Source organism: Thamnophis sirtalis, unplaced genomic scaffold (assembly GCF_051295495.1).
Source record: "Thamnophis sirtalis isolate CommonGarterSnake01/CBP01778 unplaced genomic scaffold, rThaSir2_p1.2 scaffold_2, whole genome shotgun sequence".
In the NCBI taxonomy this organism is placed as follows: domain Eukaryota; kingdom Metazoa; phylum Chordata; class Lepidosauria; order Squamata; family Natricidae; genus Thamnophis; species Thamnophis sirtalis.
The window spans coordinates 18878507-18895065 of NW_028261382.1; the positions used below are offsets into that span (position 1 = coordinate 18878507).

Here is a 16559-nt window from a genome sequence, read left to right on the forward strand (position 1 = left end):
GTCTTGAGATGAAAGGGACTGTATCTCCTACCCTTCTGATCCAGTAAATAGCAGTTAGCAATAGCAGTTAGATTTATATACCGCTTCATAGGGCTTTCAGCCCTCTCTAAGCGGTTTACAGAGTCAGCATATTGCCCCCACAGTCTGGGTCCTCATTTCACCCACCTCGGAAGGATGGAAGGCTGAGTCAACCCTGAGCCGATGAGATTTGAACAGCCGAACTGCAGAACTGCAGTCAGCTGAAGTAGCCTGCAGTGCTGCATTTAACCACTGCGCCACCTTGGCTCATTATACTAGCATATGTAGTTTAGCACATATAAGGTCCTCTTTGAACACGATGGGCGAACATCATCATTGTATCTGTTAATGATAAATTTGATAAAGCCATCAAAGATGAAGAACTGCATTCTAATGCTTGGAAAGGCCAAAGTCAGGAGGCTGCAGACATCTGCAGAGAACTGCATGGTGGAAGACAAGAAATTCATACTTATAATCATTTCACTAAAAAATAATAATAATGCAAGAACACCATAATTTGCCTATTATTTCCCTAACATCTTTTTAAAAAAGAAAAATGGGAGCAAATTTCTTTCCATTGAATTGCATGATTTTTAATTGTACAACTGTTTAGCTTAATTCTACTTTAAGCAGACCAGTGTTTGAATTCATACATGATGTTAACATAAAGCCTAGTTTATATAACTTTGTCATTATGTTTGAATAAAATTGTTGCGATTTAGTAATTCTTGATTTTTATGGCGTATTGCTTGTGAAGCAGGCTACTATGGTTTCTTCGGCTACCTATGACTTAGCAAAATGTGTGAACCCATCCAGTGTACAGGTAAAAGTAAAGGTTCCCCTCACACATATGTGCTAGTCATTCCTGACTCTAGGGGGTAGTGCTCATCTCTGTTTCAAAGCCAAAGAGCCAGTGACTCTGACACTGTAAACCGCTTAGCGAGGGCTGCAAAGAGTGCGAAGCGATATATAAGTCCAGGTGCTGTTGTTATTGCTACATCCCCATGACTTGAGTTGGAGAGATTTCCAGGATCCACTTTTTCAACCAGCACTGATCCAACTGAGATATGGGGGAAACCTGCTAGTGGTCTTCTTTTGCAAGGAAAGGGGAACAGGGTCCACACTATGCTTTAGTATTGTTACTAAGTTTAGTATTGTTCAGAACACCTGCCTGTGAGAAATTTGAACTGCTCTCTCTTCACGGGATTTTCATTTGAAAATTAGGGGGGTTGCGGGGGAATAGCCTTTTTTTTAATAAGCTGGAATCATGATATTCAGCAGGAAGACAGCTATGCTAATGTGCAAACACCATTAAAAAAACACCGCCTGCTGCCAATTACCTCCACCAGACCGATTAGATCCCACAGACTAGGCCTCCTCCGAATTCCATCCGCTAGCCAGTGTGGACTGGCGACTACCCGGAGGAGAGCCTTCTCTGTGGCTGCTCCGACCCTCTGGAACGAACTCCCCGTGGAGATTCGCACCCTCACCACCCTCCAGGCCTTCCGCAAAGCCCTTAAAACCTGGCTGTTCCGACAGGCCTGGGGCTAAAGAACCATGCCCCTATCTCGAATGGTATGATTGTTGCGCTTTTAAATTATGTATTGTTTTGTGTTATTGTCAAATTGTTTGTATCCCCCCTTCCCTTGTTTTGAGTTGTGAGCCGCCCTGAGTCCCCCTCGGGGGGGGGGGAAAGGGCGGCATACAAATGAAATAAACATAACATAACAAACATAACCATTAAACATCTTGTGAGTGACCTCCTCTAATACCACATCGGTGTTTGATGGCGCAGTGGTTAGCATGTAGTATTGCAGTCTAACTCTGCCCACTGCCAGCATTTTGATCCTGACCAGCTCAAGGTTGACCAAGCTTTCTATTCTTCTGAGGCTGGTAAAATGAGGACCTGGATTTTTAGGGAATCTCTATTATAAGAACTCACTGCCAAAACTGCAGTCCCCTCCCTCTCCCTCTCCCCCCTCTCTCTTTCCCCCCCTCTCTCTCTTTCTCGCTCACTCTCTCACACACACACGCACACACAGAGACACACACATTACATACATACACACACACACACACACACATACACACACGTTAGATAGATAGATGATAGAGAGACAGACAGACAGATAGACAGATGATAGAGAGATATATAGAGATAGAGATAGAGATGGAGATGGAGATGGAGATGGAGATGGAGATGGAGATAGAGAGAGAAAGAGATGGGTGGGTGGGTGGCTGGGATGGGAGGGAGTGGGAGAGAGAGAGAGAGAGAGGGAGGGAGGGAGGGAGGGAGGGAGAGAGAGAGAGAGAGAGAGAGAGAGAGAGAGAGAGAGAGAGAGAGAGAGAGAGAGAGAGAGAGAGAGAGAGAGAGAGAGAGAAACTGTACTGGAAATATAATCCTGAACCATTCTATTAAACTGTAGGTTTCAACTTTTAACTTGAAAAGTTTGCAAACAGGATGACCCAAAATAAACTTGATCCATCCAGATCTGGCTCAATTCTCCTGCTCAAATCCAGCTTCCTTCCTTTACTTATATCGTTCTTGATGTAGCTTTGGTGGGAGAGTTAAGAAAATAATTTGGACAAGATCTGGCACACGACATGATTGTGATTCGTTGGACAATGGCAACGACAGTGTGGAGAAATCCAAACCTTCTCTTCCAGCTTGATCCATCTTTAACACACATCAGTCAAATGCAGTTTGAGACCCAAAGGACCATGATATACCTCCTGGGACCCTCTCCGTCCTCCTATCACACATTAGCTACCAAAATGCGAACAAATATTGCTCTGTCAAATTAGTTGTATGTAATATTCAAAGATGGATTAACTCTGGGATCCCTTGCAGCAGGCAAAGGAGATGGATGCGAGGTGTGTGTGTGTGTGTGTGTGTGTGTGTGTGTGTTGTGCCAAAGAGCTGCTTAGAATTTAAATGTGATCATGAGTAGCTGAAGTACTTGGCTAGCAGGACAGAAATATGCTATTATCCTGTTGAATAAAGATCTTCAGATTGGTTTTAATACATCAGACTTGGCACCTTTGAGCCAATTCACAGATTTGATCCATTATTAGCATAAATCCTTTTGCTCCTGAATTGTTGCAACTCAAGCAGTCAGGTATTTGAATCTACTAGACTTACCATATGGTAAATCCAAAGTGGATTTGGGGAGATTCACAGACTCCTAGTGTTTCAGGCTAATTTCAATTTGTTACAGAACTTATAGAACTAAGGAGAAATTTCCTGATAGTTAGAACAATTAATCAGTGGAACTGCTTGCCTACAGAAGTTGTGGGTGCTCCATCATTGTACATTTTTAAAGAAGAGACTGTACTGCCACTTTTCTGGAACCAATAGGGTTTTTTGACCAAGCAGGAGGTTGGAGTAGAAGACCTCAAAGGTCCCTTCTAACTCTGTTATTATGCAATTATGTTCTGTTATTCTAATGATCATTCAAACATAGGGGGAAAATACATAGGGGGAGAAAGTGACGCAGTGGCCACCCAGAATCACTTGAAAGTGAGATGGACAGCACATAAATTTAATAAATATAGTAATAATTTTATGTCCGATCTTATAACTGTGCATTCATGATCATATTTTTTGTGGTTTTACCTCCATCTAGAAATTGAAACAAGGGATATCTAAATGTCAGCTGATAAACTGCCACTTAACCTACTTCCGTATGGTGAGTAAAACTCACATCCAGATATCTAAGCAAATCAGCTATTATTAATACGTAGATGCAGAGTTATGATCCCCATGATTACTTTTTGTTTTCCTTTCCAGTATCTGCATTCCATAAATCGCAGATACAAGAATGTGTTTGCTGTGGTCTTCATTGCACAAGTGATAAAGTTGTGGGGTGTTTGTTTTTGTTTTTTTGTATTTTTGCATTTCTGGCTGGACAGCATGTGGCATTTCATGCTTTAGTAATGACATTCACAGGTGCATGAGAAAGAGGGAGAAGGGAGAGTTCAAAAGTCCATTTTATAGGCCACATGGCAATGTCCTTAAAGGACCACACAGGTTCTCACGAGTAGCAGGCAACTCACTGTGTGGGGGGTCAGTGGAATGAATATGTGGAAATCATATGTGCCTGGCCTAATCCTAGATGACATTTAGCCCTGATTCATGGAAACAATTGCAAGCCTTACCTTTTATTTGTGGTGATGGCCAGTGTCCCACCATCATCTTGAGAAGTTTCTTCAGCTGTTCTTGTTTGTCCTGCTTCCAGAATGTAGGTGTGGCCATCACTGTGTACTTCCATCAAAACCACTCTGAGGGATTCCTACAATAAACAGATGGGGCTTCAGTAGCATCCCTCTTGCCTTGCCTCAACAATAAATTGAGAAGGAATGGACAAACTTCAGATTTATTGCAATTTCTTCTTGTTTTGAGTGGAAAATTTCACTTGCACTTTTTTTCCCCTTGTCATTCTATTGGCTCAAAGGGAAATTGTTTCTGGAATTCAAAGAACATAAAAGCAGAGAAAATATTACAGGTGAAATGTGATCTACCTAGTTATATTCCAAATACAGATGAGAGAGAGAGAGAGAGAGGGAGAGAGGGAGAGAGGGAGAGAGGGAGAGAGGGAGAGAGGGAGAGAGGGAGAGAGGGAGAGAGGGAGAGAGGGAGAGAGGAGAGAGAGAGAGAGAGAGAGAGAGAGAGAGAGAGAGAGAGAGAGAGAGAAAGAAAGAAAGAAAGAAAGAAAGAAAGAAAGAAAGAAAGATTATTTTCTAAAGCATCAGAGGGCAGGGCAAGAAATAATGGCTGGAAACTAATCAAAGAGAGAAGCAACCTGAAATTAAGGAGAAACTTCCTAACAATGAGGACAATTAACCAGTGGAACCATTTGCCTTCAGAGGTTGTCGGTGCTCCATCACTGGAGATTTTTAAGAAGAGACTGGACAGTCACTTGTCTGAGATGGTATACTAGGTTCTCCTGCTTGAGCAGAGGGATGGACTAGAAGACCTCCAAGGTCCCTTCCAGCTCTTGTTATTCTATTCTGTTCTGTTCTCTTCTATTCTACTCTACTCTATCTTACTCTACTCTACTCTCTTCTATTCTCTTCTAATATATTCTAATCTAATCTAAAAAAGTTTAAATGCCTAGTGAAAGAGTTGTATCTTTATATATTTCTTAAATATTGAGAGAATGGTGATTACATATAAATTGGAAAAGGACTATGCTCCATATCCTGAGGGCAATGCAAGAGAATGGTTAATGTACAGATAGAGCATTAGATATCACTATGAAAAAGCATTCTTACCACCAGAGTCATCACGTGCAAATCCAGAGCCAAGTTTGAATCACGGCGCATTCAAAAACTATAAACTAGCTCTTTCAGGACACCATGGGCCCATATATATCACGCTGAACTTTATTCATTAATCCACTAGTCAACAATGTCTTCATTTTGTTTAGATGCAATTTGACGTGTTCTTATTCAGCCTGTTAACAGATACAGGTAGACCTCAATTTACAACCATATTTGAACCCAAAATTTCCATTGCTAAGCAAGGCAGATGCTAAACTGAGTTTGGCCCCTGTTTATGACCTTTTGGGCTACAGATGTTAAGTGAATCATGCAATTGTTAAGCGAATCTAACTTCCCGCTATTGACTTGGCTTGTCAGAAGCTTCTGGGAAAGTAACAAATGGCAATCACATGACAGTATTAAAATTGCAGATTACAACAACATTAATACAAATGTTGCAAGGGTTGATATCAGAAACCATCTACTCAGAAGGGAAGAATGTTGATGCCTAACCATATAATCTAAGTTTTTAGAAAGAAGCAATGGAGAAAAATATCCTATCCTATTGGAAGGAGACTCTTCCAAAATGTGTTTTACTATTTAGAAATAATTACACAACTCATTACGCATTGAGTCAACATTTCAGAGATATGTCTTTATCTAAATAGAGGATCAGAATGAGAAAGGGTGGACAAAAAAGCAGCAACTTCCAATTTCCTAATAGCTGGTCGGGAACATCAGAAAGTTTTCTTCCTTCCTCTCTCCCTCTTTCCTTCCTTCCTTCCTTCCTTCCTTCCTTCCTTCCTTCCTTCCTTCATGCTTCCTTCCTTCCTTCCTTGAATTCAATGCTTCCTTGAATTCAATACTTTTTTTCCTACGGTAATGTTGCATCTTTCAATACTTTGAAGGGCTATGTCCACAAAATGCCCTGAAATGGAGAAGGCCAAACCCAGTAGATATATCTACAAGCTTTATTAGCCTAGACATTGATCAAATCCAGCCTTCTGGGTTTGTTTATGGTTCAATGTATCACACACACCCCAAAATAAGTTAATTCAGTAATCAGGTGAAGTGTGCTGTTGAAGGCATTATAAAGAACTCAGCATGACTGAATTCAGCAGGATTGCCTTCCCACTGTGCATGAGATGGAAGGGCGAACCAAGAAGGTATTTTTCATGCCTGACCTCTAGTACGAATTCAGGAGTTTATCCCGGAAGCAAGTCTACCATTCTTCAATCCCGCTGCCCAACATCCAGTAGCCCCAGAGACACTAGCTAATCTTACAGATCCATGGTCAAAATATCTGAGTATGAATATGAAGGTTTTTTAGCAATCATTTATAAAGGTAGTCCTCAACGTTCAACCACAACTGAGACCAAAATTTATGTCGCTAAGTGAGACAGTGGTTAAGTGTGTTTTGCTCTGTTTTATGATCTTTCTCTCCAAGGTTGTTAAGTAAATCACTGCAGTTGTTAAGCTAGTGACACTGTTGTTAAGTGAATCTGGTTTCCCCGTTGACTTGGCTTGTCAGACGGTCACAAAAGGAGATCACACAACTCAGAGGTATATGATATCACTGTCATGTCACTCCCGGTCCTTCTTTTCATTAGATTAGCCAGACCCAATTCTTGCAACTGTACTTTGTATGTTTTAGTCACCAGGCCCTTAATCATCTTAGTTGCTCTTCTCTGCATATTGATTTGATTGATTTTATTATATTTATATGCTGCCCTTTTCCCCCGAAGGGGACTCAGGGCGGCTCACAATTCAAATCAGGGAAGGGGGGTACAGACAAAAAATAAAAGACGAAACATAACAATACATAATTTAAAAACACACAACAGTCATACCATTCGAGATGGGAGCAACAGCTCTTTAGCCCCAGGCCTGTCGGAATAGCCAGGTTTTAACGGCTTTGCGGAAGGCCTGGAGGGTGGTGAGGGTTTGAATCTCCACGGGGAGTTCGTTCCAGAGGGTCGGAGCAGCCACAGAGAAGGCTCTCCTCCGGGTAGTCGCCAGTCGGCACTGGCCGGCGGATGGAATTCGGAGGAGGCCTAATCTGTGGGATCTAATCGGTCTAGTGGAGGTGATTGGCAGCAGGCGGTCTCTCAAGTACCCAGGTCCAATACCATGAAGGGCTTTATAAGTGACGACTAGCGCCTTGAAGCGTATCCGGAGACCAATAGGCAGCCAGTGCAGCTCGCGGAGGATAGGTGTTACGTGGGTGAACCGAGGTGCACCCACGATCGCTCGTGCGGCTGCATTCTGGACAAGCTGAAGTCTCCGAATGCTCTTCAAGGGCTGCCCCATGTAGAGCACGTTGCAGTAGTCCAGTTATACATTCTTTGTATAATGTTTACATGTTATAATGTTTAAAATCCACATTATCTTAATTCAAAAATCATTGCTGCTTTTCCCAATCATTGCTATTCTTCATTGCCAGTTTCCCACTGGGAAACTGAGGTACCAAGCCAGGATTTGTCAAAAGAATTACAGCTAAGATAAAGTTTTAAAAATCCAGGGGTTTTTAGCCCAGGGAGAAGATCAGGGGTGAAATACTACCAGTTCGGACCGGTTCGCCTGAACCAGTAGTAAAAAAATGCTACTGGTTCGGGGAAACTGGTATTTTGGACGATTAGCTGTGCACGCTATTTATATTAGCTAGAATCATTGGATTTCCTGCTTTCTAATTAATCTAAATCATGTGGCACAGCGGATTTCTCCCTCCCTCGCTGTTCTACTTACCTTTGCAGATGTGCTTGATAGTAGGCTCCGCCCACATGCCCAGATGTCATCACGTCATTTTTGATGCTATGCACATGCACAGAAGAGGTGCATGTGCCCACATTTGCAAACTGGTAGGGAAGGTAAGTTGATTTCACTCCTGGAAAAGATGTTTCCATTGGATCAATTCAATTCAATTCAAACCTTTATTGTCAATGCACAACCTGTGTGCAATGAGATTGGATGAGCCTCCCTTCGTGCAGTGCCCCCCAACCCAAATACATTTCAATAACTCTTAAGTGAAGAAAGAAAACCCCAACTCAGTTAATCAACTTCACAGACGCACATGAATTGCTGCTCCCACCCCGCTTCCTCTCCTTCGAATGCCATCTCAGACCTGGCTTCGTATTTCCTTCGAGCACCCTCAAATCCATTCTCCAAATCATGTAAAGATCTCAATGACCTTATTGTAGGTGGCAAGTTTAAATGTGCCATATTAATAACTTCTTATCCAAGACAAATTAAGTCCTTATGTGTCAAAAGCTCTTGGTGCTGGATTACCTACAAGAGAAGTATTTATTGAATAAATGTTAGATCCAATTTCATTTTAATGTGACTGACAGCAGACTTCGGCCTTTGCAAATGAGATTTAAAAAAAACACTCAGATTTGAGCCTGCATTGCAACTTTACACCGAACTTGTCTTTTCCTATTATGGTCTTTTCAAAAAAGGAGATATCAAAAGCGGTTTGGTGATGAGGAGGGGGTATTTTTCCCCCCTTCCATTCTTATTCTTATTCTGAAGAGCAAGGAGAAAGATAGAAAGCAGAGGGAAGAAGAAGGGGAAAAAAAGGCCTGGCATTCAGCCTAAAGAGAAATCATTGAAACAAATTAATCCTATGCCGTTTAAATTGACATGGTAATCCATCATCAGCAAACTAAACTCTGAAAGCAATCTAGAATCGGCAGTCTTCTTTCACTGCCCCTGAAGGCACAAAGGCAGATAGTTTAAAAAAAAGAGGAGGAGGAATAGAAGGGAGGAAATGTTATAAAAGTAAGCAATGCCTTGAAAAGAAGGGAAATATAGATGGATAGATGAGAGAAAAAGAGTGGGGGAGAGATGAAAGATGATAGATTTGGATGGATGGATGGATGGATGGATGGATGGATGGATGGATGGATGATAGATGGATGGATGGATGGATGGATGGATGATAGATAGATAGATAGATAGATAGATAGATAGATAGATAGATAGACAGACAGACAGACAGACAGACAGACAGACAGACATAAGATGGATGGATGGATGGATGGATGGATGGATGGATGGATGGATGGATGGATGGATGGATGGATAGATGGATAATGGAAGGATGGATGGATGGATGGATGGATGGATGGATAGATAGATAGATAGATAGATGATAGATAGATAGATAGATAGATAGATAGATAGATAGATAGATAGATGATAGATAGATAGATAGATAGATAGATAGATAGACAAACAGACAGATATAAGATGGATGGATGGATGGACAGATGGATAGAGAGAGAGAGAGAGAGAGAGAGAGAGAGAGAGAGAGAGAGAGAGAGAGAGAGAGAGAGAGAGAGTAGGTAAGTAAGTAAGTAGGTAAGTAGGTGATGGATGGATGGATGGATGGATGGATGGATGGATGGATGGATGGATGGATAGATATAGAGATATAGAGACAGATAAAGAGAGAGAAAGTGGGAAAGATAACAGACAGATAGATAGGCAGATAGACCGACAGAGTCCTTGGTGTTTCTGAGCTTGCTGTTCAGAAGACGTTTCATTACTCAACTAGGTGAGATCAGTGCCCTGATGATGAACTGATGGGCACTGATGATATAACCTGGTTGCGTAATGAAATGTCTTCAAACCAACAAGCTCAGAGAGCATCAAGTACTCCATAATTCAACAGAGAGACAGCTATTTGAGAGTCTTCTGTCCTCAACTAAGGTTGTTTACCTTTCCAAGTAGAAACGAAATAGATAAACCAGGCAAGTAATGCTCCATCCTCTTCCATAAGTCCTCTTCTTCTTTTTAACCTCTTCTGGAGGGAGGGAAGTGCACTCTGTGGGCATGCACGCAGCGGCTAGCTGCTCTTCTGGGTTCCATCACAAGCATGCATGCCAGACAGTTGGTCCAGCGTGCATGTGCAGCAACCAGCTCCTCTCTTCTGGGTTCCAGTGTGGTCTTCACATGAAGACCAGCTGACCAGCACACATGTGCACACCGTAACCCAAAGAGAGCAGCTGATCAGTGTACAAGTGTGCCGGAACCTGGAAGAGCAGCTGCCATAGGTTCACCATCACAGGTATATGGTCTCCTGCTCGAAGCAGGGGGTTGGACTAGAAGACCTCCAAGATCCCTTCCCACTCTATTATTGGATGTCTCTGTCTCTGTCTAGGACTACCTGTATACACCCAATCATACAATGCATATTTAAAGGATCAGGGTTTCCGCAGCAGAGTTATTCCTGCCAGTTTAACTTTTGGGATCTTCCCTGCAGGTGCCCCCTTGCATTTGGATGCTGTATCCTTAAGGAAATACCAGGGGTGAAATCCTCCTGGTTCAGTCCGGTTCAGCTGAACTGGTTGGGACGATTGTTGTTGGTTCTACAAACTAGTAGTAAAAAAAAAAAAAGCTATTGAGGCTTGCACAGCTCAGGCATGAGATGTGCGATCGTCAGAAGCTCTTTTCCCCCCACTTTTTATAGCATTTTTTCCTCTGCAGATTCAGGCAAATAGGCAGAAATGCTGTAAAATGCTGTAAAACAGGGGGAGGAAAATGCTTCCCATGATTGAGTGGATCAACTGTGAGCCGCACGATCATCGGAAGGTTTTCCCTCCCCCCACTTTTTAAAGCATTTTTTTCCTGCCGATTCGCCCGAATCTGCAGGAAAAAAATGCTTTAAAAATTGAAAAATAAGTTGGCTATGCCCACCCAGTCACATGACTCCCCCCACCAAGCCATGTCCACAGAAACAGGGGCAAAAAAAATAGTTTTCACCACTGGGGCAGACCTTCAGAAGACAGGGTCATAGGGATCCAGTTGCACACAGACTTGCTCGATGGATCCATCAATCAGACAGAAGAACAAAATCTCTAATACTAGACACCGGGCAGTACAGCCCAGTACGGGCATACTGGTAGTAGCCGAGAGCAGCAGCCACCATATCGATACAGTGGCTCATTTGGCCCACCTGCCCGCCTGCATTCCATAGCTGTTTATAATGTGACCCGCCAATTGGCGCCTGTGCAACCACAACCGAGCAGCTGACTGTTGCAGGGTAGTGGCGTGCGCATGTATGTGCCGCATGTGTGCCCGACTTGGATGCTCAGTCCCATGCGCAGCGTACCAGTTGTGACAGGATCCGTAACCCACCACTGGGCACGGGTACTGATTTTTAAGAGGCTCAACTAAGAACTATGGAGATTCTAAGTCATCCTTTGGTTGTCCCAAAGTGGCAAACTGGATTTTCTGGGTTTTTCTTTGAAGATGATCCAAGAAGCTTCTTCATCTTCAAAGAAAAAAACCAGAATTCCAGTTGCCTCTTGAAAAAGCACCTTTGGGTCAACTTGATATTCTTTCAGATTGATGACCCAGAAGGAGAAATCCTATTTTGGATGCACTTTCAAAATCTGAAGGTGGCGCAGTGGTTAAATGCAGCACTGCAGGCTACTGCTAGATCAGCAGTTCAGCGGTTCAAATCTCACTGGCTCAGGGTTGACTCAGCCTTCCATCCTTCCGAGGTGGGTAAAATGAGGACCCAGATTGTTGGGGGCAATATGCTGACTCTCTGTAAACCGCTTAGAGAGGCCTGAAAGGCCTATGAAGCGGTATATAAGTCTACTGCTATTGCTATTGCTATTGCTATTGCTATCTACTGCTATTGCTATATTGCTATTGCTATTGCTATATTGCTACTGCTATTGCTATTATTGCTATATTGCTATTGCTATTGCTATCTCAAAGAAGAGAAGAAATCATTTTTTTTAAAAAAAATTCTTCTCATTTTCTGTAATTGGATGCTACTCCTATGTTTGTTGGGTTTTGTGCCTATTTTGTTGTTAGTTTTTGTTGTTTGTTGTTGTTGCTGGGTTGCTGAGATATTGAAACAATAATGTACCTTATCTACCTAATGTACCTTATCAACCTAGAAATAAGGAAAAACATTGACATTGAGGACAAGTGGAATGGTTTGCCTCCAGAAGTTGTAAATGCTCCATCACTGGAAGTTTTTAAGAAGATGTTGGCTAACCATTTGTCTGAAGATGTGTAGGGTTTCCTGCCTAAGCAGGGGGTTGGACATCCAAAGTCTCTTCCAACTCTGTTATTCTATTTATGTGATTTATAACAGGGAACTTTCAGGAGGAAGGGAGATTAACTAAGATCAACTAAGAGTTGTTAAAGAATGGTTTGAAGTGGGTTTTCCCAGGGTTGACATTGTCTGGAGGTGTGGACATTAACTCTTGTAATTCTCAACAAGGACTGGGGAAAGCCAGCATGGAAGATTGAATCCTTGCTCTGAATCCCATTAAGGCTTTATTGCTGAAAAACGTTGCAAAAATATCATTAGAGAGCAGTTACATGGCTATACTTCTCTTTCTCTACGAGGGGAGTTAGAAAAAAAATTGGACCATCACGAAGCTGTACAGGAATTTGGTCATTCGGGATGATGTTCAAGTGTCAAATCCCTGATACAGTAAACAGATGACAGCATGTCCTTCCTGTTCTGTGTCTTCTCCATCCTGTGCATAGAAAAAAAATGGTATGAATCCTTTTTTGCTCAAAACAAAGAGAGATCACATAAAAATCAGACTCCACTCAGTGCCAGCAGCAAGGGCCATTCAATTACAGCCTAGCAAATTAAATATCTTCTATGTTTAAATCCCAGTTCTCATTCCATTAGAGGAGATTAAAAGTTTTCCTGGAATGTCTTCCAAAGAATTTTTTAAAAAAAAACATTTGAGCAGTTCTTGTGATGGCATCCAGGGTTTTGAGACTTAACAGAATAACAATTGGAGGGGAGCTTGGACATCTTCTAGTGCAACCTCCTATACGAGCAGGGGACCCCAAACCAGGGGTACCAAACTCCATTTCATTGAGAGCAGCATCAGGACTGTGGTTGACCTGGGGGGGGGGCAAGGCCAACTGGATGGGTGTGGCCAACCGGGTGGGCATAGTCAGCTTGACACCACTCCCCAATCTGCTGGCATGTTTCCTCTTTGCATTGGGTAGACTGGGTCGAAGCCATGTGGGCTGGCCCCTTACATTTTCCAGGATGGTTCCGTGGGCCGGATCCAACCACATCATGGGCCGGATCCAGGCCGGGGGCCTTGTGTTTTGACACCCCTGCCCGATACCATTCTGTTCAGTCTCTTCTTAAAATCCTCTAGTGATGGTGCACCCACAAATTCTGGAGGCAAGCCATTCCACTGGTTAATTCTTCTCACTATCAAGAAATGTCTCCTTAGTTCTAGGTTGGTTCTCTCCTGGATTAGTTTCTTTAGTACAGAAGTGGCCCAAAATATACAGGAATGTCTGTTTTACATTGTCATCCATTTTAACCTAGCATTTATCTTACTTATGAAATCTCAGTATCGCATGTAGATATGAACCATAGTTTTGACATCATTATTTTACTTCTTAAGCTTCTAACCTAGGGATTGGCAACCTACAGCTCTGGAGCCACATGTGGCCCTTTCATCCCTCTGCTGCGGCTCCCTGTCACTGGTCAGCTCCACAATTGATAGGGCTTTCAGTTAGGACCAATAGAGGAAAAAAGACGCCATGCTAGGAGGAGACTCTATGGTGGGGGAACCGGACTTCCGGATTGGCTCCAGAATTGAATAGGGGCTTCCGGTTAGGACCTTTATGGCTCTTTGAGTGTTTAAGGTTGCAGCCCCCTGCTCTAACCCATGTTGGGATAGGCTACTCAGAAGATTGAGTCTGTTGCAATGATGTTCACAATGGTTTAACTTCATATTCTTTCAAATGGACCTATTGTTGATGACCCAGAAGGAGAAATGCTATTTTGGGTGCACTTTCAAAATCTCAAAGAAGAGAAGAAATCATGTTTCTTTTCTTCTCTTCTCCTCTGATTGGATGCTACTCCTATGTTTGTTTGTTTTTGTGTCTCTTTTGTTGTTAGTTTTTGTTGTTTGTTGTTGACTGGTTGCTGAGATCTTGAAACGTTAATGTACCTTATCTTCTATGACTTATAATGGGGAACTTTCAGGAGGAAGGGAGATTATAGGCAGCCTGGAAGTGAATGTTAAAAGATAATATCCTTGTTCCAGCCACCTTCAAGCATTAGCTGGATTTGCACAATTAATATTCAGCTGAACCGTGCTTTAAATCAATGCTGTGGCTTTCTACAACCAGGTTTTTTCCCTCCCTCTCCTTCCCAAATTTGAAACAAAAAAATATTGTGACTAACATCTTTGATTATTTTGCAGAGCTAGTGTTAGCCTCTTGGTAACCTTATCAAAATCAGGTTTTTTTTAGTATAATAAGAGACCATACAACCGCCTAAAAATACAAATCTTGCTTTCGATGTTATGTGTTCCGGAAATAATTCATACCATACCATCAATGGCAACAGAATTCTAAATCCATAATTCAAATCATATTTAAAATAAGGTGTTTTTTAAAAATTCAGAAATATGAAACAAAAACATAGGGTCCCATTTCTCCTAACGTTATTACATTTGCCACTGAGTGTGTATGAATAACATATAATTTTGTTTGAAAAAATAATATCCAGGACAAATATGTCTTTCAAACCCCTCTGTTTATTTCAGTAACAATGATTGTCTTCAAAACTATGAACTAGCAATTGGCCAATAACCATGAGAAACAGTGCAAAATTTTGTGGGGAGAAATTGTAACAACTTAAAAAAAATAAATGACATCCACCTCAAAGTTGTTGTGTTTTTTGCCGCATAAGGCAAAACTGTAGATTCCCCAAAGTGTAAATTATACCCCCAAATCCCACAAATACACAGTGTGCTATAATGGAAGGAGAGGAGGAGGAGGAGGAGAAAGGAGAGGAAGAAGAAGAGGAAAAGGAAGGAGGGGGATAAAACAAGAAGAAGGAGAGGAATTAAATAATAGAATTGTACAAATTATTCTCACAGCTTTAAAGCAAATCCAGATTTGAAAACAAGAAGATACTGATGAAAGAAGAAAAATATTTGGGGTGGGACAGTAAGTCCACCCTTGAGTTAATGAAACTTAAAATGCTAGTCTTTATTTACGAAGTTTATAATCCTATGTCTGTTCACTCAGAACTAAACCTTATCGAACTCAAAAGTTATTTGAAATCCATGTGAGTAAAATGCCCAATTCCTAGATTCCTCATCCACCCACCCAAATAGCTCTTTCCAAACAGAGCAGTTAGCATCCTTTGCCCCTTCCTGCAAGGAAAACTTTCTCACGAATCACATTTGAATGAACAATAATCAAAATTTCCTTGGAAAGTTCATATCAGTGAGAGGGAAAATGGATACAAAACAATGAAGGATGTTATAACAAAGTGACTTGGGTTACATCAGTAAGGTTTCCCCCTGGATTATTTTACCAGGCAGTGTGCATGCTTTAATTGGAATATTGGTTTAATTGCTTAATTAATTAACTAAAGGAAAGGATCGCTTTTAATCAACAGGACTGCAAGTTCAGGAGACCCCATGTTTTGAAAGCAGTGTGGTGGAGGCAGTTCCATTCCCTTCCTCTTTTCAAAAATGAAGGGCTTGGGTTTTTTTCCCCTTTCCTTTTGAATTTTGGAGAATTATGCTGGATGGAAAGACAGCTGATTAGCAGATTCTGGATTCTGTAACTGCTTGATAGCATGCATGAAGTTTATCTAGTTGATCTAAACTAGGGAATATACAAGAAAGAGAATGACAGAATGCCTGTGAAACAAAATCCTCAAATTACCAGCAAAAGGAATATCAGAAATGTTTAAAACCTTTTGTTCCCCCTCTCAAAATATGCAGCATTATAAACTTTTCAAATGCATTTTCCCCTCTTCATTACTGTGCTTGACATTCTTAAATACATTTCTCTTTACTGGAAACCAACAGGCAAATATTTTTCCAGTTAAGCTTTGAAAGCAAGAGAACGAGAAAGAAAATAAATATCAATAAGAACATGATATGAAAGTGAGCTTTAGCAGAAGACTAGTAAGAGAGCAGGGGAGGCGTTTGGAGAAGACAAATAAGGAGAGAGGGAAGGAATTAGAGATAAGTGAATTCTTAACTTCCTCTTTCAGCCAAGTCTTTAACAGTGTTTATGACTTAGCTGATCTTCATTCATTTGAAGGAGTCCCAATCTCAAAAGAGGCACTTACAATGTTTGCAAGGATGTGCCAAACACTTTCAGGAAAAAGAAAATGAGGATGTAGTCATCATTACAGGAGTATATAATGCAGTATGGGTTAATGTTACTGGTTTTTTAAACCATCCTCTACACCTCCTGCAAACTCAGAACTTAGATTCTTTTTTTAATGTCCCCTTTTGAAT

At 41.5% G+C, this 16559-nt stretch overlaps 1 long non-coding RNA gene across 8 annotated transcripts in view; it reads right to left on the reverse strand.

The window, feature by feature from the left end:
• The window catches only part of LOC148048481 (uncharacterized), a 49878-nt gene that overhangs the window by 22772 nt on the left and 10547 nt on the right, over positions 1 to 16559 (reverse strand). For 5 of the 8 annotated variants that reach the window (XR_015695444.1, XR_015695446.1, XR_015695442.1 and 2 more), the window contains exons 1-3: positions 8026 to 9133; positions 5293 to 5474; positions 4177 to 4310 (exon numbers count right to left, since the gene is read on the reverse strand). This is a non-coding gene — a long non-coding RNA (uncharacterized LOC148048481). Of the gene's footprint in view, positions 1 to 373; positions 459 to 4176; positions 4311 to 5292; positions 5475 to 8025; positions 9134 to 16559 lie in introns of those variants that run through there. The other 3 variants (XR_015695443.1, XR_015695447.1, XR_015695441.1) reach the window with 3 other exon arrangements.